Here is a 22893-nt window from a genome sequence, read left to right as displayed (position 1 = left end):
AAATATTATTCAGCCATAAACAGAAATGAAATGTTGATACATGTTGCAATGTAGATAAAATTGGAAAACATATTCAGTGAAAGAAGTTAGATACAGAAGGCCACATATTGTATAATTCCACTTATAGGAAAGAGCTAGAATAGGTAAATCCCTAGAAACAGAATTCAAGTGCAGGTGGCTGGGTGCTGTGGGGAGGGAGTAATGGGACTTGATGGCTTAATGGGTATGGAGTTTGATTAGGGGTGAGTGAAAATATTTTATAACTGCAGGTGGTGCTTGCACAACATTATGAATGTTAGAAATATTACTGCATTGTAAAATTTAAAATGGTAAATTCTATGCTGTGCAAATTTTACCTTAATAAAAAAAATTAGGCTCTGTGTATACTCACAAACCCACGTGAATCTCCATGCTGCTGATGTGTGACCAGAGCTCTCACCTCGTAAACTTTGTATTCCCTCCCTTTGCCTTGGGTTGTGAACTGAATGATTGTGTTCCCTTAGAATTTATATGTAGTAATCCCAACCCCCAGTATGATGGTTTTAGAAGGTAATTAGGCCATGGAGGTGGAGCTTTTATTAAAAAGTGCTCTTTTGAGCTCTCTTGCCCTCTCTGGCCTCTCTGCCAAGTGAGAATAGAGGAGAAACAGCAGACCTGAAGAAAGCTCTCTGCAGAACGCGGCCGGGCTGCCCCCGATCTCAGACACAGCTTCTAAGCCTGTGAGAAACACACTGTGGCGGTTCACCAGCCCCCAGTCTATGGTGTTCTGTCACAGCGGTCAGAGCAGACCATGACACCTGCTGCCTCACCACCACCCTCCAGTCCCAGTCCCCACAGGGGAATGTGCTGGGTGCCACAGGCTCACTTGCATTTGTTCTCTTTCTCTCTCTCTCTCTCTCTTTTTTTTTTTTTTTTACAAACTTCACCATCACTGACCTAGTCTACCAACTGTGGGCGTGTTAGGGGCAGCACAGCTCAGCAATGCCATGGGTTGCCAAACTGGTGCACGCTGATAAGCAGCTAAAAATAACCGGGGTAGGCAGAATGTTTCTAAATAGAAATGTGGTACACTTGCAAGTGGGCATGAAGCAGAACGTGGCAGCGCCACAGAAAGACGGCAGATGGGTGGTTTAGACACAGCTGCTGTCGCTGAGGGGAGAGACTTGCTGATTACCACAGAGATAGGGGGCAATGAAGATTTATTTGGGGAGAACATTTCAAGGGCATAAAGAATGTAAATAGTCATTTCCCACCCAAAACTCAATAAAGGGATTATAACATCAGATTTGGGGTGATGGAGTAGAAATTAAAATCTGATAAAGTACATAGTCTGTAACTTAGGGGATATTGGAATGTCAAACAGAGTTTCCCACAGGGTTGAGCGTGCCCCCTAAGGTAGTGCCTGATACCACCGTGGAATCTGCAAGCACTTGAGACAGAAGTTTACATTCTGAAGCATTTATTGCATTGTTTCAAACCTGGGGAACAGATAACTTAATTTAATCACTTTCAAGCCATCTTCATCTTGCCAGGCTCATGTCTCTTCTGTGGCATCAGGCAGACGGAGGAGCCGGGTCTGCACCTGTCCTCTGTCTCCACCACAGCGCCTACTGAGAGTGATGCAGCTCCCTACATCTAGTCTTTGGTCACCTGTAAATCTTGTTTAGACTATTAGCACCTCCAGGGAGCCCATAATTTACTGAAAATTACATCAGCCTAAACAGTGTGATATAATTTATGTGTTAGTTAAAACTATAGTGTAGTCGGTTGCTTTATTCTGGAACTCACCCTCTTAGCATTGTAGGCTGGCACACTTTAGGGGTAGTTACTGTTTTTTTTTCTTTTGTTTAAACTGAACAAATGCACAGTGTTTACTTCATACCAGGCACTGGGCTACCTGTTTTGAAAACAGTAAGCCATGTTAATAGATCAATAATAAATATAGGCACTTCAGCTCTCTTTACCTGCCATCGACATCAGAGACTTTAGGAATTAACATGATGGGTTTTCATAGATAAGATTAGAGGTATTCACAATGTGTGGTTTGGCTAGAATAGTGCAGAGACACCCTCATGTTGGCTTGAACATCTAACCAGTTTTTCCACCTCCTCTCTAGAAAATAACACTGGAGGCTTGATCTCTACATGGCCCCATGAGCAGGTCTAGGATCGGAAGATTCTAGTTATGTAATACTCACTCCACTGATAACAGTCCCATCTTTAGAATGTTGTTCTATTTGCCATATGTGAGCTTTTCATCCAGGAGTGGTTTGATGAGCTTTAAGGCCAGGAAGCTGGAATTCATCACATTGCTTTACGCTTACTTGCTATCAAATGTGTATCTAGTAAATGTCCAAATGACTTTTTTTTTTAATTTTATTTTTTCTCTTTAAAAGATGCTGTTATAATCTCATAACGGAACTATATAGCTAGACCTTACTCATCTCAAACTTTATGGTGACTCCTGTTATCTACTGGAAAGAACCCAAGCTGGCTTTGGGAGCATCGCAACACTAGGTCTGTCTCTGGCCTCCAGCAAGAGTGATCATAACACCATCTGTCGCTCTGTTCTCTCACCACAACCATGAGATTGCCTGGGGCCCTCTGCTCCTCAGGATTATAGCATCGCCTGCCTCAGACATGTGGGGAAGGATTCCACAGTTCCATGGGCACATGGGACATCATTTGTAGAAGTTTTCTTATTCTTCTTCACTATAGTGGCAGGAGGAGCGCTGCTACGATGCTTCCTGCTTTCTTGTGATCTGGAGAGATTGGTCATTTCCCCACCAACCGCATTTACCCTCTGATGGCCTGAGCAGCTTCTGTGAAACCACTATTACCCCATCCTCCCCTTTAAGTGTGGTAGCTAGGTTCCAAGATGGCCTCATAATCTCTGTGTCCTGGTAGTCAGATCGCAGACCAAGGCTGGTCTGTGTAACCAAAAGAACACAACAAATTTAATAGTATGTCTCTTCCAAGATTTGGCAACAAAAGACACAGTGGCTTCCATTTTGGTCGCTCTTTCTCAAGTCTGTGACTGGCAATATGATCCACCACAAGGAAAATAAATTGCCTGTACTGCAAATGAGGGATAGTCTTGACCCCCAAGAAAGAGCTGTACAACCACATTAAAAAAAAAGTCTCAGGAAGCCTGTTGGTGAGGGACCACCTTGGAGATCAGACATTTATCCAGATGGAGCTAGAAATCCAGGTACCTGACTGCCATCCTCACAGTCTTTCCCCTTTACCAAAAAGAGAGATGGCTTTTATCCTTATCTGCGTGGCAGTGATGCAAAAAATTCATGAATTCGCAGACCCACCAATCATCGTGCTGGCCTTGAGCAGCCTAAAGTGTGCAGGCATGTGGGAAGGTAGGGAGGTGGCATTAGGGTCTTGTGATTAGGGACAAGTGCTATTATATAATGGGGAAAGTTGTTGTGATTATGGGTTCTTGGCCTGGATCCGATTGCTTTACTGTGTGACTTTGAGAAAGTTTTATAGTCTCTTTAAATTTTAGCTTTATCATCTGTAAAATAGATAAAATAAGCCATGCTCTACATACTCCATAGAGTTTTTGAGAGAATAAAATGAGTTAAAATTATGTGAAAGTGTTTAGTAAGCTATGAAATGCTATATAACTATGAAGGATTATTATTATTCACCCATACCAATTAAAAAACCCAAATGTAAATTTATAAATTAGAAAGTCATTACGTGCTAAAAATATTGTTCCAAATCTAATTAAATTAGAACAATGGTTCATTTATCAATTTATATGCTAAGTATCCAAATAGCAGTGCTATGAAATGTAACTAATGAACAGAAATAGACCAAAATAATAGGTTTGTTATATAGCTAAAGCAACTACCTATATGTTAGCCAAGTCTTAACAATCGTATTCAGAATTCATTTTTCAAAAGACTGGAAATCGAAGCCTTAGGAACACCTGGATTGCTTAAGCCCCTTATAGATTGTCAAAATATATACAACCTTTTTATTTACATCACACTCCACAGTTTTCAAAATGTTTTTAATGCATTTTCTCATTTGATTATCATAAAATGCTTTGAAACTAACTAGAACACTCGTCTTCAATGCACATACAAACAAAGAAATTAAGCTTCAGAATCAATGTCATTCCAAAGTCGTACAATTATTAGGTACTACAAGTACAGCTGGAATCCACTCATAGGTTTTCTCACTTATAGTTCTGTATACTTCCTAATATACGACAGATATTGGAAACTATATGGAGGGGCAACCTTGATTGTTCCCCATCCTGGCCTCTCTTCCCACCCCTGGCCTCTCAAGCAAACACACAGTCACTGCCTTTCTCAGCAGATCAGCACAAATCACCACTTCATTTTGGCCCCTGGGGAAATATCCACTAATGCCCCTTTGCTCAGCTCTGAGCTGGATACCTTTGCAAATCAAACTAGCATTTTTTGTTTTTGTTCTTTGCTTTTTTAATATAAGAAGTGAAACCTCCTAGTGTCCTCCATCTTTGTATATTCTTGTATTCTATGGGGCCTTGTGTGAAAGTGAATTTAGCCTCAGGAGCTGAGGAGCTGGGGGCCCTGATTTGTACAAGAAATAAAGTAGGAGATGGCAAAAGAGACCCTGCCCACCCACACAATAAGACCAAAGAGGGGAGCAAGGGAGACTCGTTCTTGACATCTGTCTCCTTGTGGGACTCCCATCTAGGCAGAGGAGAGAAGCTGAATTTCCTTCTTGGTTTCTTTTTTCTTTCTTATTTCTAATGATGTGGTATGTTTTAACACATACGTTTCTAACAGCATCCTATTCTTCAAGGCTCCCCTTGAATCTCTTTAAAGCAGAGATTCAAATTTGTAGACCTACATTTCAACTGGGGCCTTCTCCCCACTCCATGGGCCAGGCGACTGAGCTGGGAGGGTTGGGGTGCGTAGACCGGAGCTGCAGTCCTCCACTCGCGTCTCCGGGGTGTTTTCTATCCCCCCGATTGTGAGTGTAATCAGGAAATAATGGCATGGGCCCTCTTCTCCCTTGTTTCTTTTTTTGTTGCTGTTTAAAATAGAAAAGAGATATAGTTTCAGTGATTCTATTTACTCCACACGATAGAGATAAAGCCCACGGGCGGCACTGCAGATTTCTTGAGGGAATATAATTGGGCTGAGAGTAGAAGGTGCTGCTGGAAGCATTTATTTCTGGCAAAGAATTTTTCACTTGATGGAGGATGGTAAACGATAGAAATAAGTGAATATATTCACATGAGGGCTTTAAAAAATGATGATTTGAGGATTATGGTTCTGAAAGAGTGGGTATTCTTTCTGTGGGTCAGCAAGTGGATTCGGAGGTGTTGAACACACATACACACACACGTAGACCGGCGGTCCTAAACTTAAAAAGGAACCTCTGAGAGGGCAGCCATTTATTTTGAGCAACTTTTCAGAGAAACAGTGCTCAGCTTTCTAAATCTGAAAGTTCTTGTGTTTTTCTCTCTTTCTTTTTTTAAAGAAATACGTGTGAACCATAGGGTTAAATAAAGCTGTACATATTTAAAAAAAAAAATCCTCAGAGATTTTGAGTACAAACTGTGCTTGACAAATTTTGTGTTCAAATTCAATTTATTCCTGTAAATTCTTATTGAGCACATGTTATTGTAAATTGGGCTTAGCCTGTCCTCCCTTCTCCTTGATTCCCAGTTCAGACTTCAACTAAGGCTAGTTTCGGGTAGATGCCAGAAAAACGTATAAGCCTAAACTTAATATAGACCTGGCTTTATTTTCGTTGTGGCAAGAACTTTTTGGCTCTTTTTAGACCTCTCCAGTCCCCAAGATGGTCTCTCAACATCAAATTCCCATGGATGAGAAGACACTTTTTTGTGTCCCTCTGCTCTTGCCCTGGGGTCATACCATTCTGCACTTGCATTCTAGGCTATTTACTTTCCTCTAGATGAGCTGTGTGGCCGAGCCGTAGAGGTGTACTGTCCCTGTTGTTGACCCATTTAGTTACCTGAAGTATGTTCATCAGCTACTTGACTTAGCTGTTCCAACTCCACCGTGAAACTTCTTCACTATCCTAAGCTGAAGCTAGCACCGCGGCTGCGCTCCTCATCCTTTTGCATCCAGCTGCAGATGTCTGCCTTTTCTGTTTCAAGACTGGGGTCCCCCAGCAGGGATCTCGTGGAAATCAGAGACATGTCTAGCTTCATGTTTTTAGCCTGAGGAGCATTACTAATTCCAGCTCACCCACACATGATTAGCTCACCCTTGGTCCAAGAAATGATCAATCCTCAGTTCATTTAGAGGATTGATTTAGGTATTCTTCCTCCCATCCCAGAACATTTAACACATTTTTTATTGTGAGTTAATCGAGATCATTTTAATCAAGGGTGGAGAAGACGTAATTTCCTCAAAGACTGACTTCATCATGTGCTGGTAAGGAAGTGATAAGAGACATGATCAAATCATATTAACCAATGTCACCCCAATAAATTTAATAAAATTTAAAAAAGAAGCATGGCCATAGTTAAAGTACTGCCCTGTGGCCAAACACAGGTCTCAGTTTGAGGGGAAAGTGCTTAGTTGGGTTCACAAGACAAAGCCTCTAAGCGTGATTGACCCGAGTTCAGCACCCAGTCAGATTGTGATTCTAAGTTGGTATCTATTTCCTCTCAAATCTGTCAAAACTCCTTCATAATCTCATAGTGATAGTGTAAGTAAATGTGAATGTGCTTTAAAAAGTGAGAGCTGGAATATAAATATCGTGTTGTTGTTTATGCATACATCTAATCCTACAGCTTCAATGAAATCCACTGATATATTTTTCCATCCATAGTTACAGCCCTTTTTCTATATTACTTTATATATGTGGCTGTGTGTCCAAAAGCAGATATAAACATATTCATAAATAAGGATGACTGTGACTGTGGTTATAAATGGTAATACATGTGCTTTTAGCTTTTTATATAAAAAAATCCCTGCTGTAAATGACTGTGTCTTTAAATGCTCTAGTGAGCTATGTTTTGCCTTTGAAAGCTGGTGATCCAAAAATAAGTCTTAGGCTGAGTCATCAAGCCCTGGTTAGGGAAGGGATGTGGTGGAGGAGGAAGGAGGGAGGTTTTTCTAGTGGAGATGCACTGAACAAAGTGGGAGGACTTTCTCCCGGGGATTAGCAACCTATGGCCGACAGGCTAAATTCACCCCTCTTCCTGTTTGTAAATAAAGTTTTATTGGAACATGGCCACATTCATTCATTTGGGTATTGACCATGGCTGCTTTTGTGATACAATGGCAGAGTTGAGTAGTTGCAATAAAATCTTTTTTTTTGGAAAACCTAAAATATTGACTGTCTGGCCCTTCAAAAAGTTTATGGACCCTTGCTTTTTTCTAACATCTACAAACTCATTGTATATTTTACATTTTTCTTCACTTCAATTCATCTTACCAGTATAACACTTTATGAAATAGCTATGGTTTGTGTCTTTATGCCCTATTTGCTGATGAGAAAAATGAAGCTCAGAGAAACCATATGTCCCAATTCTATCATCTAGAAGTAGCAAAAAGGGACTTGAACTAAGATTTCTCAGTGTTAATTTGACCCTTTGTGCACTACTTCACTATATCAACTTCTGAGTGGGAGCCTTCCTATGGTGTCTGTCTATCTATTATCTATCTATCTATCATCTATCTACCTAGCTAGCTACCATCTATCTCAAGCTTATTGAGGTATAGGGGGAACAAAGATTGGAATTCAAATTATTAAACCTGCCTTCCTTAGACTCAACACTGTATGGAATTAAAATGTAAAAAACACTGTACTGAATTTAGGACCCCACATTCTTGTTCTGCACCTAACTACCTGAGGGACCTTGGGCAAATCACTTAGTTCTTCTGGGTCTAGGTTCTCCATTTGTAATATAAATGGATACATGGAAAAAAAAATCTCTAAATCAATGACAACATGAACTTTCTACAAAATATTCCTTTCTTTTCCAAACCATGAATTGCAGCATTCCTTTAGACAGTCCCACACAACGCCAGCAGGCTTGGGCGGCCTGCAGTGGCAGGTGAGCTGCACAGGTGGCTGGGGAGACAGAAGACGGTAGGAAGGCAACAGTGCTCCTAAGCTCTTCTGTGTCTGGCTTTGTGTCTTGCTCCCTGGATCCTCTTGTTATAACTCCTGCTTGTCCCTTACATTTTCTATAAAACTGCAACTCTGCAAAGAGTCTAGCGAGGGGGCTGGTGCCTGTATAAAAAAGAAACAAAGAGAACAGTCACTTATTTTGTTACCAAAGAGTCTTTCTTTTTTCCTTCTAATGGAATGTGCTATTTTTAAGTCCCGTCAGCCTGCAAGTGCATGTGCAGCAATTGCCCTGAACACATTTGAATAATGTCTCTGCATCCCTCTGTGATGTGGTGCAGAACGGCAACTTTGTACTTTGCATTTTTATTGTGATGAAGATATTTTATGACAGTATTTGAATCGCAACAAAAATTTTCCTGGGAAAAAATAAGTCATTTCTAGGCTAGTTATACAGAAGGAGGGTAGCCCAGACCAATCTCTTCTTGGACAATGTGAGTCAAGGGATGTCTGGTCCCCACAGCAGTAAGCAACCCTACGTAATTTCTAGAAGTCAGTGACCACTACATTTGCAGCTTCAGAAAGTCCCATTCAGCCTTCTGCCCATCCAGGTACTTTAGGGTCAACCTCAGGGCAAAATGGGCAATGTCAAAGTCTCCTCCATTGCCCTGCGATATTTTCTCCTCGGCAGTCCCACTTTTCCCTTTCCCTATGCCTAAGTTGAATGTGCCTGTCACAGTGTTTCAGGTAGGTTCTAGTCAATAGAGATATTTTAGTATGGGGAAACAGTTACAAGATATTGCAGGAGCTGAAAATTCAAAGATGAGTTGTGAGGCAACCAAGAGATTTAGCAAGAGCAGAAAACTGCAGTCATCTCTAGAGCTGGAGAAGCTTGGGGAAGAGATGGCATTACCAGATCTGAGGAGCTCAATCTGTCCAGGGGAAACTGGGCCTCTGTCAGGGGCTGCCTATAGACAGTGGGTCCACAGAGGGGGATTGTTTGAAGGGAGCTGGCACCATGGAAAAGGTAGGCACTTCCAGAAATGCAGCTCAAAGCTGAGGGCATGGCAGAGAAGGATTCCCTGACTTCTCCCTTCCATCTGTCCTCCAGTCTCCTGCCAATGAGTTCTATTATCTGGACTCAACAAATTAGCAAGAAGCCTTGGAAACAGAGTTTTCATGGGTCAGCTTCTTGTAACACAAGCCAGAGTAGAAAAGAGAGAGGAATTAATTTAAAGGAAACAGACAAAAAAAAAAAAAAAGAAAGAAAGAAAGAAAGAAAAGAAAAGAAAGAAAAAAGTACCTTGGACAGCACTTCATTGTCAACCTCTATTACTCTTAAAGAAGTCTCCATTGTCCTGGGAAAAGTTCCTTCTGCACAAAGGGCAAGCCTATGACTGGAGGTGACAGAAATGAAGCCACGGGAAACAGATGTGACTGCAGACCTGGATGTAGTAATGGGTGAGTGTAGTGGAGAGCCGAGGTCACAAGGACATACGGTGGTGTCTGGAAGTAAAAACTGATGGTATTGGTTGAAAGGAGGCTGTACCAGAAATGAAAATTATAGGAGATCCTTATGATCAGACATTATGGCTATGTGGTTCCTGAAGGCCAACTCATTTTAGGGTTGGATTCCAGCTAGCAGCTAATGGTTTAAGGAGCAGGCTTCCTGAGGGGGAAATTGGCAAGCTGTGAGCCCAGAGTTTAAGCCCCCATTAACCAGAACAAAGCTTAAGCCTTGACCCCAAACCTGACAACGAGTACTCAAGCCTGGTCCTTTACACAGAACCAATGCATCTAAACATCATAACCTCCAGGTTTACAAAGGCCAGTTTCAAATAGTAATCTGCATTCAAAACAACCACCCAGGTTGCCTACCCAATTTGCCCCAAATCCATTTTTCATGGTCTTGATTTTCTGATTCCAAAGATTAGACTTTTATATCTGCCTCTGGTTATTTTTCTATCTACCTCGAGACTGTTTTTCTCTGCTGCTACTGGCTTAGTCTTCTCCTACTGTCTTGGGAAGAACTCCTTGCTCTGGCTCCTGAGCTTCCAAGATGATTCCTCCAGTCCTGCTCTGACTGCCCTTCCCCTGCCTGCCGCGGCAGCCTCAGCCTGTATGAGGGGTGCATTCAGAAAAGCAGAGAAGCAACATGTCAAACAGGAAGGGAATAGAGTTTATGTTGGATAGGCTAGATAAGTGTAGTAGGGGCCATGCATGAATGAGGTTCCTAATACAGGTAAATTCATCCTGGGCCAGTCAGGGAAATGTGGCTGTCAAGAGCTAAACACGTTAACTCTTTTCACATACATCGCAGGCTTTCTCACTGGCCAGCAACATGTGTGCCCCTTCATCTATCACAGAAACGCCAAGAGATCTTTCACCTAATTTTTTTTTTAAGTGATGACCACTTTTTCTGTTTTCAAGTTTTTCTTTGTTGGTTTATTTATTGGCTAAGAGACAACCAGCCAAGTTTTCTGTATTTGAGTATCATTTCTACCTTTGACTAGCCCTGTGACTTCAGAGAATAATTTAACCTTTGTAAGTCTCAAATGCTGCATCTATAAAAGAGATATAATATTAATATCTTTCTTATAGGATTGCTTTGAAAAAATTGAGCAGTTTTATTAAAAACTCAATATAATAAGTGTTCAATAGATGATGTCTGATGCCATTATCATCGTCATCATTATCATCATCATCATCGGCTGAGCAGTAGAAATAGTATTCCTGGCTCTCCACCTCTTTGCTACCTCCCACAATAACATTATTAGCTTGTTTTTAGTGGTTTTCCCTACCAATAACTATCAGACAAATGATAGTAGGTACCATATATGTCATCTTTAAAGAAATCTTACAAAATCCTCATTCTCATTGTCCTTGGTTGGTAATTCCTAAATCTGTTATTACTTCTGGGTCTCAGTAGACTTCTTGGTCTCTTGTGTGACTTTTTAAAAAAAATAAACATCAGAACCTCCTGGGCTCTCCTTGTAGTTTCTGTTAATTCTTTACCTCAGGAAAATCCCACTCCCCAGTACTTACGTTCAGGTTCACATTTTAGTTTCCTTAAACCTCATCTGTAGGTGACCATTTACCTACTAGGCCTCTGTCATCCTCCTGTGAACTCAGCTCCCAAAAGCTTCCAAAAAGAATAAAAGTTTCCTTTTCAGGAGTTTGAAGCAAAGAAATAAGTAAGGAGTTATTTATAAAAATCTCAGGCATGGCTAGTTGTCTGGAACTAGGTGTCCCTTAGCTATCAGCTGAGTCACACCATGGTTGATTTCTAGGCACATGACATTGTTTTTTCAGTGTATTATTTACCAGATGAGGCCTTGAAAATGTGAATAATGAATTGTCAAAGAAAATATTTGTTTCCATCTGGACAATCTGGCATCTGTTATAGATTGGTAGTAGGATCAGAACCCAGGACCTCATACACAGTCCAGTGAATTTTTTTATCCAATATATTCATAAAAATTAAAACCCCAATGTTTTAGAAAAGATTACAAATGGGACATAAGAGTAGAGGAGGGAAAGAAAAGAAGATTCTACCTGTGGCTGTGGCCCAAGTATGATCCTATAGTTAATAACTAAGCGGACATATTATGTAAATTCAAATCAGAGCTCCAATTCTTATTGATTGCATGATTTAGAACATGTTTCTCAATGGCTTATGCCATAGTTTCTTTATCTGAAAAATAGGGAGGATAATATCTACTTTGTAAGATTCAGAGGAAGGGTAGATGGATTAATACACGTAAAACACTTAGAAAGTTTCCTGACTGGCTCAGGAAATAAGCAGCCCCACAAATAGTCACAGAAATCGCAGTGGCATACAATAATAAACATTTATTTCTTAGATGTCTGTGGATCAACTAAGGCAACTCTAAGCTGAAGATTGCATGGGGGTGCCCCATATTTCTCTCTTCTTCCTTGGGCCAATGCCTTAGGTTAGGATTGTTTTTTAAATCATGTTAATTCTATTACAGTTGTCTCAGTTTATCCCCCTTCACCCTCCTCCACCCACCCCACCACTCCCACTCCCACAGTCAATTCCCACCCTGCTGTCCATGTCTATGGGTCATTCACACATGTTCTTTGTCTGTTCCCTTCCCCTTCTTTCCATCATTGCCCGACTTCCCCATCCCCTCTGGTCACTTTCAGCTGCTCCATGTTTCCATACCTGTGGTTTATTTTGTTTGTTAGTTTATTTTGTTGAATAGATCCCACTAATAGGTGAAATCATATGGTATTTGTCTTTTGCTGACTGGCTTATTTCACTTAGCATAATATCCTCCAGTTCCATCCACGATGTTGTAAAAGGCAGAAGTTCTTCTTTCTTTATTATTTTTTTAATGCAGAGTGATGGTGTTTATTTATTTTTTTAAATGTCAAGATCCATGATAAAATATTAAAAAATTTAAATCTATTTTAAAGATCCAGAAATTAAAACAACATGACACCAGCACAGAAATAATCAAGTAGATCAATGAAATAAAGTGAACATTCTAGAAACAAACATATATATTTGTCTAACAATGTAATATATGATTAAATTGATATTTCAAAACAATGGGGAAAATAAGGCTTATTCAACAAATAAAGTGCATGGACCACTTTTACTTGAAATCAAACAAATATAGAGCCCTATTTCTCACATTATACTAAAAATATTCAGGTGAGTGAAAAACCAACATGTAAAATCTAAGGACTTTTAGGAGAAAATACAAATTAATAGTTTTCTTACCCTGAAGTAAAATATTCAAACCCAGAATCTATAAAGTAAAATGTTGACAATATGACTATATTAAACATTTAAGACTATACAATAATATACATATAAAAAAATTAAAGGACAAGTAATAGAATAGGAAGGTATTTGCCACACATCTGAAAAAGGGTTAATAGATTTTTTTTTTTTTAGGGAAAATATTCTACAAACATTTAGTCAAAAAATGGATAAAGAATACCAAAATGTCATTTAAAGCTTTTTAAAAATAATAGAAATAGGCAAGGAATATACAAAAACAGCTTTAGTTTCAACAAATAATAAAGTGACAGAATAACACACCATTGTCACATTTAGATTAATACGTAGTAAAAATATTGGTAATATCAAGTATTGGTAACTGTGACAGGAACTGGGTATTCACAGACTGCTTTTCTTCATCTTCTTAAAGCAGTCCCTTTAGCATATCTTGAAATGCTGGTTTGGTGGAGGTGTATTCTTTTAGTCTTCTTTTGTCTGGGAAACTCCTTATTTCGCCTTCCATTTTCATTGAGAGCCTTGCTGGGTAGAGCGGTCTCAGTTGCAGGCCTTTGCTTTTCATTCCCTGGAATATTTCTTGCCCTTCCCTTCTGGCTTATAGTGTTTCTATTGAGAAGTCAGCTGCTAATTGGGTCTCCCTTATATGTTACCACCTCTTTCTCCCTTGCTTCCATTAGGATTCTGTTTGTCTTTGATATTTGCCATTTTAATGATGATATGTCTTGGAGTAGACCTCATTGGGTTCCTCTTGAATGGGACCCTCTGTGCTTCCTGGACTCTTATGGCTTTTTCTCCCCTCCAATTAGGGAAGTTTTCCATCATTACTTTTTCAAACAGGTCTCTATCTCTTGCTCCTCTTCTTCTCCTTCCGGTGTCCCTATTACATGAATAATATTACATTTCAGGTTGTCCTGTATTTCCCTAAATGCCTCTTCATTCTTTTTGAGTCTTTTTTCATTTACTTGCTCTTTCTGGGAGCTTTTTTCTACCTTGTCCTCCAGCTTGCTGATTCGATCCTCTGCTTCATCTAGCTTGCTTTTGATTCCTTCTACTGTGCTCTTCAATTCAGAAATTGTATTCTTCATTTCCTCTTGTCTCTTATTGATAGTTTGTATGTCCTTTTTCATGCTGACATAGTTTTTAGTAAGTTCCCTCATAGTTTCCCTGTAGTATTTTGTAATTCTCTGAGTTCACTGAGCGCACTGAGCTTCCTTAGAACCATTGTTTAGAACTCAATATCTGATAGTTTACTTGCCTCTATTGCATCTAGTTCTCTTTCTGGAGATTCCCCCTTTCCCTTTGATTGGAAGTGGGGTGTTTCTTTGTCTTCCCATTATCTGTGAGACTCTTCCTTTTTGTTTCTGCTTCTTAAATTGATCTGTCTTGATTTCCTGACTTTGTGGTGTGAACTTCTATGGTAGGAGACTGCTGTTTCCTTTTTTTTTTTTTTCTGGATATGCCTCTGGTAATGTCAAATGTTGACCCTGTGTGACCTTATGAAATCTGTTGGAGACTTCCAGGAATCTACTGTCTGTGGCTGTCTCCTTCAGTTGTTAATCTAGTCCCAGTGCACTCAGCAGTCAGGCTTAGACAGCACAGGGCGGGACAGAGTCCCTCCTGGTGGTAGGGTTATTGGGTCCTCTCACACTGATGTTGCTTGGAGGGGTTGGTCTGCCTGAGGAAGATGGCTGCTGCCGTATGGGAGATGAGTCAGCACTGGGATCCCATTGGCTACTCTCTCCATTCTCTCCTCAAAGCCTCCTTCCCTAGTCTCTCCTCAGGTATCTCTAGCCCACTCCAGCTCCTGTCCCTTTGCTGGAGCCCAGGGAAAGTGGCTGCAAATAAAAATTTATGCATTGGCCCTTTAAATGGCTCTTTGTGTCTCCAGACACCTTCTCTGGCAGAGAGCAACCTTGCCACTTTTAGCAACTGGTTGTTATCTGTGTACTTTTTGGGCTCTGGTGCTGTAGGCTGAGGATCCCTACTTATGATTTAGACCCCACTCTTCTCAGGGGGATCCCACTGGCTGTTTCAATATCCCTCTGGTGCTGTTCCCGTGCACACCCCACCCCTCTTCTTGAGTCTCTACTCCATTCCTTATCAGTTAGGTTTAGCTAATGCTGATTCTTCTGTCTTTCTGAGGTTATTAGGCTCCTCTCTTGCTATTCATTTGTTTGTTTCAGGTGATTTCTCCACAATTTAGTTGTAATTCCAGGTTGGTCCTGGGAGGAGGTCAGTATGACTTCCATGCATTCTTCCACCATCTTGATTTCTCTCCCTAGGACATTCTTCCATCTATATGGTAGAAGCACTAGAGGGCAATCACCAACAAGGAAGCACATTTAGCCCTCACTTCCTTTTCATCTGGTGACATCTTGTTGGCCAAATAAGTAATGTGGATGAGCCCAATATTCAAGACCAGGGATTTATATTCTGTCTTTTTTGGAGGAACTGCAAAGTTACATGGTTGAAGACATGGATTTGAATGGGAAAAAGTGTGAAGAATTTGGATGCAAAACATTGGCATATAATAAAAGTTTACTTAATGTTAGCTATTTGTGGTAGAACTATCTCTAGACACTTTTGAAAGAAGATTCTGCTTTCCTACCACTTTTAATACTGTCTATGGATTCCCGAGCACTACCTTCACATGCTCTTGCTACTCACTGCTATTAAGGGACTCCTGATGATGTCCCTCTCTGAGGACCTGTATAACAGTGCCCTGTGCAGGCTCATGCTGTCAATACAATTTCTCTTCATTACAAGAGGGTTGCAGGGAATCTGAAGAAACGCTGACTGCTTCATACAGCAACACTACAATCAGTATATTTTAATGAAAGTTTCATATAAACATTTTAATAGCAAAAAAGTTAGACAATATTGTTAGTTTGTAAAGAGATATCTAGGAATCTTGGAAACATGAAACATTGGTGTTCTTATTGAAGAACACCCAAGAGGATATCAAGGTCAGCTTGGTGTTTGCAGGCTGAATGATGACCTCCCAGAGATGTCTCTGTTCTTATCTCTGGAACCTGTGAATATGTCACCTTATATGGCAAAAGGGATATTGCAGTTGTGATTGAGGTATGAATCTTGAGATGGGGAGAGTTTTAGATTTTACAGGTGGGTCGAATGTAATCACAAGGATTATTATAAGAAGAAGATTGTGAAGTTAGAGTCAGATAGAAGGCAATATGAAGACGAATGTACAGGGACACAGCAAGAGAGATTGGAAGATGCCACACTATTTGTTTGAAAGATGGAGAATGGTGCCACAAGCCAAGAAATGCTGGCAGCCTCTAGAAGCTGGAAAAGACAAGGAAGCAGATTTCTCCCTAGAATCAGGAGAAACAAAGCTGATGACCTATTTTAGGATTTCTGACCTTCAGAACTGCAAAAGAAAAAATTTGTGTTGTTTATAACCACTATTTGTGGAAAAGCCCATAAATTTTCTCTTTGCTAAGCCATAGGACTTACACATCTTAGTCAATAAAACTAATACTATACTTTTGATAAGACAAAGAGTTAAGAGACCAAGCATCTAGATTTTCTAGAGTTCTAGCGAGCTGGCTGAAACACAGACTTTTTAAATGTCTATCTGTCTCATGTGTACTTGAACTCAGCCTTTCAACAATTCTGTGGCCCAGCAGGACCTAGAGGGCATGCTTTGTTTCAGTAATTTGTTTCCTAGTTTATTTGAAACCTAGGCTTTTAGAATATTCATTCACTTTCAGCGCACAGGGATTTCTCACAGCTGGAACTCTGCGACTGCCTAGGTCTGCCTTACGGATAGGCAATATAAACAAGTGACAATTTCCAAAGTGTGAAGGGTGGGCTCACCAGTGGTACTGGAGAGGATTTGATTAATCGGAAGATAACGGAAAACACAAGTGGCTTAAATAAATAAGTTCATTTCTCTGAATCTTAAATAAAAACAAAAACCAAAAAAACTGATACCAGATAAGGAAGACAGATATGTAGGTAAGGTTAGGAGGGAGACAGTCTCTTTCTATCTTTCTGCTCCACAACCTAGAGCACAGCTTCATAATCAAGGTTGATTTGTTGTCCAAGCTGTTTGGCAGAGGTCCAGCCACTCTCTCTGTGTTTTTGGCAGGAAGAAGGAAAAATAGGGAATGCAAAAGAGCACACTTCCCAGAAGAATCATCTCCCTTTAATGAGTTTTTCTGGAAGACCCCCATGGCCACCACTTATATTTCATTTGCCACCCCTACCTAGCTTTAAGGGAATTTGGTAAAAGTAATATTTTTTCTAAACAGAGATATTTTCTCAAAGAAGAACGCACCAGTTCATTCCAGTTCTGTTAGGAAATAAAAGGAGAGAATGGATATTGATTAGGCAACAGTTTTTGGCATAGTTTGCCCCTTCACTACTCAATGTCCAAGAGAACTATGTATAGAATACATTCACCACCTCCCTAAAAGAGCTAATTACAAATTCTTATTAAATTATTGTATCCAACTCATTATTCAGAATATTTGGTCATGTGCAGTTCTACTATATCTGGGTGTTTCTTCTCGTGAAACATAAACTCAAAAGCAACTTGTCTTCTCTCAAACAAGCATGGTGGAGAAGAAATGGGGTAACTGTAATAAAAACAAATAAAATAACCTTATTTGGAAAAGTGGAGACTGAGAAACACTGATCCACAGCAATCATGAAACTCTTTTATATAAGCCAGTGGAGGATTTCAGTGCAGTTATAATGAACCACTTTATCAGGCAGCCTCAGTTCTCCTCCCTGAGAAGAAGTCTAGTCTTTGTTCTTTTTATTCTGTTTCCTCTGGCCTCGAACAGTGGAAGGTTTGTCATTACTCATTATCCTCCATGACCACATCTCAAGTAGGTACTGGAGTGTACTCCCCCTCGGGGGGCTGAATATGTCTCATAACCTGCTTGCTGTTGTGCAGTTTGGGGGCTCAGGGATTGCTCTGAAGGTAGCTGATGGCCACGTTTAGGTTCATTATGATCGTTATCTTGTTTTCTCTGATGTTGACCACATATCCAGTCTTCTTGCTTCTATTCTGTCTTATGCAAAGTAGCAGTAGGTTAAAAAGAGCTTTCAAGCAGAATAGGCTTCATCTTTTATTTACTGGCCTCTGTGCTCTGCTCAGGCTTGTTTCGTCAGATCAGTGGTCACTTACTGGACTCATCTGATACAATGAGCATGGATGGAAATGTAATTACCTTTAATACTATATTTGTGAGTAGGTTCCTAACAGCTTATGAGAGAATATCAGTCTTGTAAAGACAGCAATTTACAGTCACTGCTTATAACTGTTTCAGTTTGGGGCGTTTTAGCTTTTGGCTTTTTCAACCCTGCAAGACCTAAATTATGAAACTTCTATTCAACCCAGATTGCAGAGAGTGGACAGGACTATAGCCCTTTAGTAAACTGATATTTCTCTCCACCTGTGTACATCGTGTGGCTAGCTCTCATACAAGCTTCCTTCTCTCCTGTAGGACTCTACAGAAAGCAATAAGAAGCTAGAACATACCAAAAATTTCAGTTTTTCTACCAATTTCTAACACTTCGACTTTGGTCAGCAGGCAGTCTTATTTACAAGGTACAGTAGGCAACTGATGGACAAAATGTTTCCCTTCTGTGGTAACAAGGGCAGCAGGGTTTGCACACTACAATATCTGAATCCTTAATACCTACCTCCCCACCTCCTCTATTCAGGCAAGTTTCTACTGCCCTACTGTTAGGAACCCAAATCTGTGTCAGTTAAAATTTGTTTTAGACACATATAACAGAAGGTCCAAATCCCAAATGTACTCTAAACAAAGTACAGTGTCATTTCTCTTTCATATAAGGTATGTTGTCTAGGGTTGTTGTAGTAGCTCTTGAGTTTTCCAGGAACTTGGTTGCTCCTACTATCTTTCTTAATTTTGCCTCATTGTCCAAAACATTGGCTGACTCTCCAGCTATCATGTTCATATTCCAAGCAAGAGAAAGAAGAAGAGAGACGGGGTGCCGAACAAAAGAGTAAAGCCTTCCAGCTGAGCCAGCTTGATTTGGAATTCTTTCCTGTGTTTCTCCCAGTGACTGATGCTTACATCATGTCCAGTGGCTGTACCACATCTCTTACATCACACGGGAGCCTGGGAAATGTAGTCTTGAAGTGGCGCGCATAGCCACTCAAAATAAAATTGGATTTCTGTTAGCAAAGAGGAAGAGAAAAAGAATATTAGACAAGAATATCAGTTTCTTTCACACTCTCCAGAAGTTCTGTTCTCTCCTGCCTTGTGCTGTTAGGACCATGACCAATGCCTCATTTGCATTACAGCTGTTGCCAAAGATTTGAGCTAAATGTTTTAGGGTTGGGGGGCAGGGGAAGGAAACAGTGATTGAGTCATCTACACCTTACTGCCAATGAATTTCATGTCATTTCCCGGCAGTGGTTTTATGTAAGAAGAGAAAGAGGTGAAGGAGAGGCTATAATAAGGTCACTTGGCACCAGAGTAGGGAAGAGGATAGGAAATGGACCCTGGAGACAATTTCATTCGTTTTTCTGGTAAGGGCTATCCCAGCTCTAGTCTCTCGCAGGACTTCATGGGGTCTCTGCTGCAGTTGTATCACCTTTCCCCTTGTCTCAACCTGATTCCTTCATTTATTTTAGGTATTATTTTCTAAAGTACTCCTATAATAAAATTTCTGCCCACAAATCTAAGTCTCAATTTGTTTTCTCTTTTTGTGGGGAGAGGGGACTGACCTGCATCTACCTGTGAGGTAAGGCAGCCCATCGGTCCAGAGTCTCTTTAATGGCAGTGCCTGGGGTTTACGCTGTGGGAGCATCTGGTAACCTTCACTGATAGCAGCTCAGAGGCCATGGCTGACCTCCACTGATCCCTTTAATAATCCATAAAGGCCTGTCAAGAATTTATTTAGACATTTGTACACCAATTATATTTTTATTGTGCATCATCTACTTGGGAAATTGATTTTATAATTTTACCTTATTAGAAAGATTATTAAAGCATTTTCCTTAAATGAAACCTTCAAACTTTAAGGAATATCCTGCACTTATAGAGCATTACATATAACAGCCCATACTCTACCTGTGTTATAGGTAACACACAGATATTATTTCCCTCAAATGTACCCCTTTGATCACACTGAACTTTATCAGCCTTCTAGCAGAACACTGTGCTGTGGATGTGGGGAGGAGGTGTGAGATGTCCCCAAAGAACTTGGAGATAAGATAAATAAAATTAGCTTCCAAGGATTGAACTAATACAATCCACACACAATGTTAAAAAGTCTGAACGAGTAAATAAGAATATATTACCAAGGATTTGCTTTACCTCCAATTCCATACAAGGTGACCCAGGTGTTAAAAAGGCAGGACAGGCATGTGGTTACTATTTAGTAAGCAAAATCTCAATTACATTGTATTGCATGAACATAAAGGGGCACTTTGAATTACAGAAAGTATAGCTCAATAGGAAAAAACCTGGCAGTGTTTTTCCAGCATTGTCCAAGCTAAGAAGACACTGAATCAGCAAGACAACCCTAATTTAATTACTAGAGAGGTGTTCTGTAGCAAAGGAGAGGAATGATTCATTATGCCACACCGTGGCCTGGATAAAAATCTCCCAAATTCTCCACCTTCCTTTGCTCTGATGTTATACTTACTATGCAGCTTGAGAATTATTATTTTGACCTCTCCAGGAAGGGGCTGTCCTCCAGCTGAAGAAATGAGAATTTCTTTCATTGGATCAAAATAACATCCATTGTGCACTAATAACTTTCAATATCCTGATTCAATTAGATTTAAATTTGGTTAGTGTGAGTCAGTGTCCTTGCTTCCATCTGACTCTGGGACAATGACTAAGTTTGGATCTCATACCCACAGTGAGTTTACCACGGTAATACCTCCCTGTGAGGTGACTTGGAAAGAGCCATCTAGTTTTCAACGCAAGACCCTTCATTTCTCAGTGTGGGCAGAGATCTTTGGGGGAGTTTATTTGTGTTTTTCTGCTTAATATTTGATACCCAGGGAATATTGAAATGCTGAATGTCCTGGGCAACTTTGGGGATTTCTCTGTAAACTTGACCTTCTGGATCACTCAGTAAAAACAAGTTCCAGTTAAGTTCCACTCCAATTGAGCTTCTTGTAAAGAAATAACTTTCAAAAAGCTGAGTGATTGACCACTTTAGCCTCTCTAAGGGGCTAACATGATTTGACATCATGACAAAGCTCTCTCTGGCAACAGGGTGGAACAAATTGCCTGGTGGCTCCCTGATGCACCCATGCCTCTCTCAGACCATAGAGCAGGGGCAGCAGACCAGTTCACTAATAACCACAGCTCTGCAGCCTTGCTGCTAGCATTACTCTTGGGAGGGAATGGTGGTGATCCGCAATTGGAACCCTAACAGACCAAAAGGCAAGCGATGAAGAGCAAAGTGCACAGAGGATAGAGAAACTCACTTGTACTCCCAAAGTGCTTGCAGTCCAGTGGGGAGATCGGCAGTGACATGGGTGCTGAAATACAAGTTTCTACGAAGGGCTCCCAAGGATGAAAAGAAAGAGCACCTGTCTGCTTTATGCTGAGGCTTGGAGAACGAGTAGGTTTTATTTACTAAGGAAAAGGTGGAGGGCAAATGAGCAACGAGACCAAGAAAAAGCACCTTGGTGTGAAGGAAAGTAGGAAATCCCAAAGCTACAAGTAACTCGTCTGTATGTAAAGGGAAGATTGCAATCGTCGAAATACTCTTAGAAACTCCTTAGGAGACTGTTGTATCATTTCTTACCAAATCCAGTTGAGATCATTTCCCAATGTTGAAACATGATTCTGTTTCTCCATTTAAGCAGCAGATGAAGGAATTGGCTTGAGTTTTGGAGTCGTGTGCAACAAAACATACTTATCTTCAAACCCTAAGCTGAGTGGTGGCACTCACACTAAAAGGGGCGCGGAGTGGAGAGCAGAAGGAGGGGCCCAGCAGGTTTACAGCTCTCATCTCTCGGAGCATCTCAGGACAAATGCTCATCTAGCACAACAGGAGGCGAAAACAGCACTCGTTTCAGTTATTGCCTCCTCTAGCTATTCCTGTGTCTGTCGAGCCAAGACAGTATCACTAAATCTCCCTGTGATGTGACCACAAAAGGCTGGACTGCAGAGTTCATACATGGCCTGAGGGGTGGCAGCTGGGAGCAGGAAGAGAGGAAGCATTGCAGAGGAAGTGAGGCATAAGAGCCATATTGTTAGGGGTCTTGTGTGCCAGTGCCATTGGACATTGTCTTTTAAGGATGGGGACCTGGAAGAGGCTCTGAATGCCATCCTGTTGGAAGCATAGAAGATGGATTGAAGAGGAGTGAAAATGGAGGCAGGGGAAGCCAAACAAGCAGTAATTAAGATCTCAGCTGATAAAATGATCGCCGGGGCTACAAAGGAAGTGCCCACTCCCAGAATTATCTGGGGCCGTACTTGACAAGCAGGGAATTAGTGGTACAGGAGTTGGGGGATTAAAATTACTCCTAGATTCTTGAGTTTAGCATCAGGAGAGATGTTGGCCCTGAATCAGAATTCATATGGAAAACAGATGACCTGTCAGATTAGGGTAACTTGAGGAACTTGAGGAGGGGTGTGTGTGTGTGTGTGTGTGTGTGTGTGTGTTGATACAAAAGGGTATAATTACAGAGATATTGGCAGGGTGCTAGGCCAATCGTGAGGCACTGTACAGTAGGACCTCCCCAAAGCACACTTGAGTGGTTTTTCTGCCCAGCAACCCCTAGGTTAGCTTCAAAGGGATACGGAAGAAGGCAGTTGTCAGAATCAAGAGGGCAAGTGCTGTAGAGCAGACCACCTCGAGAGGAGCATCGATCTTCTGAGAAGGGGTACTGCCAGCCCAAGTTAACCCCTGGGAAAGACCAAGGGAATAAACACCCTGCCCTTGACCTCCCACCTCCCTCTCATCTCCTGTTCAGGCTCCCTATTGACACTCTCAGATGGAAACAAAGTGTATGAGGGCCTATTGACATCATCCTTATGGGCAAGTCTCCAGGGACAGAGAGCGCAGCAGAAAGAGGGGAAAGGG

This window comes from Pteronotus mesoamericanus, unplaced genomic scaffold (assembly GCF_021234165.1).
Source record: "Pteronotus mesoamericanus isolate MK-2021 breed Mesoamerican mustached bat unplaced genomic scaffold, CSHL_Meso_final contig_169, whole genome shotgun sequence".
Lineage (NCBI taxonomy): Eukaryota > Metazoa > Chordata > Mammalia > Chiroptera > Mormoopidae > Pteronotus > Pteronotus mesoamericanus.
Note: the sequence above shows the minus strand (reverse complement) of the source record.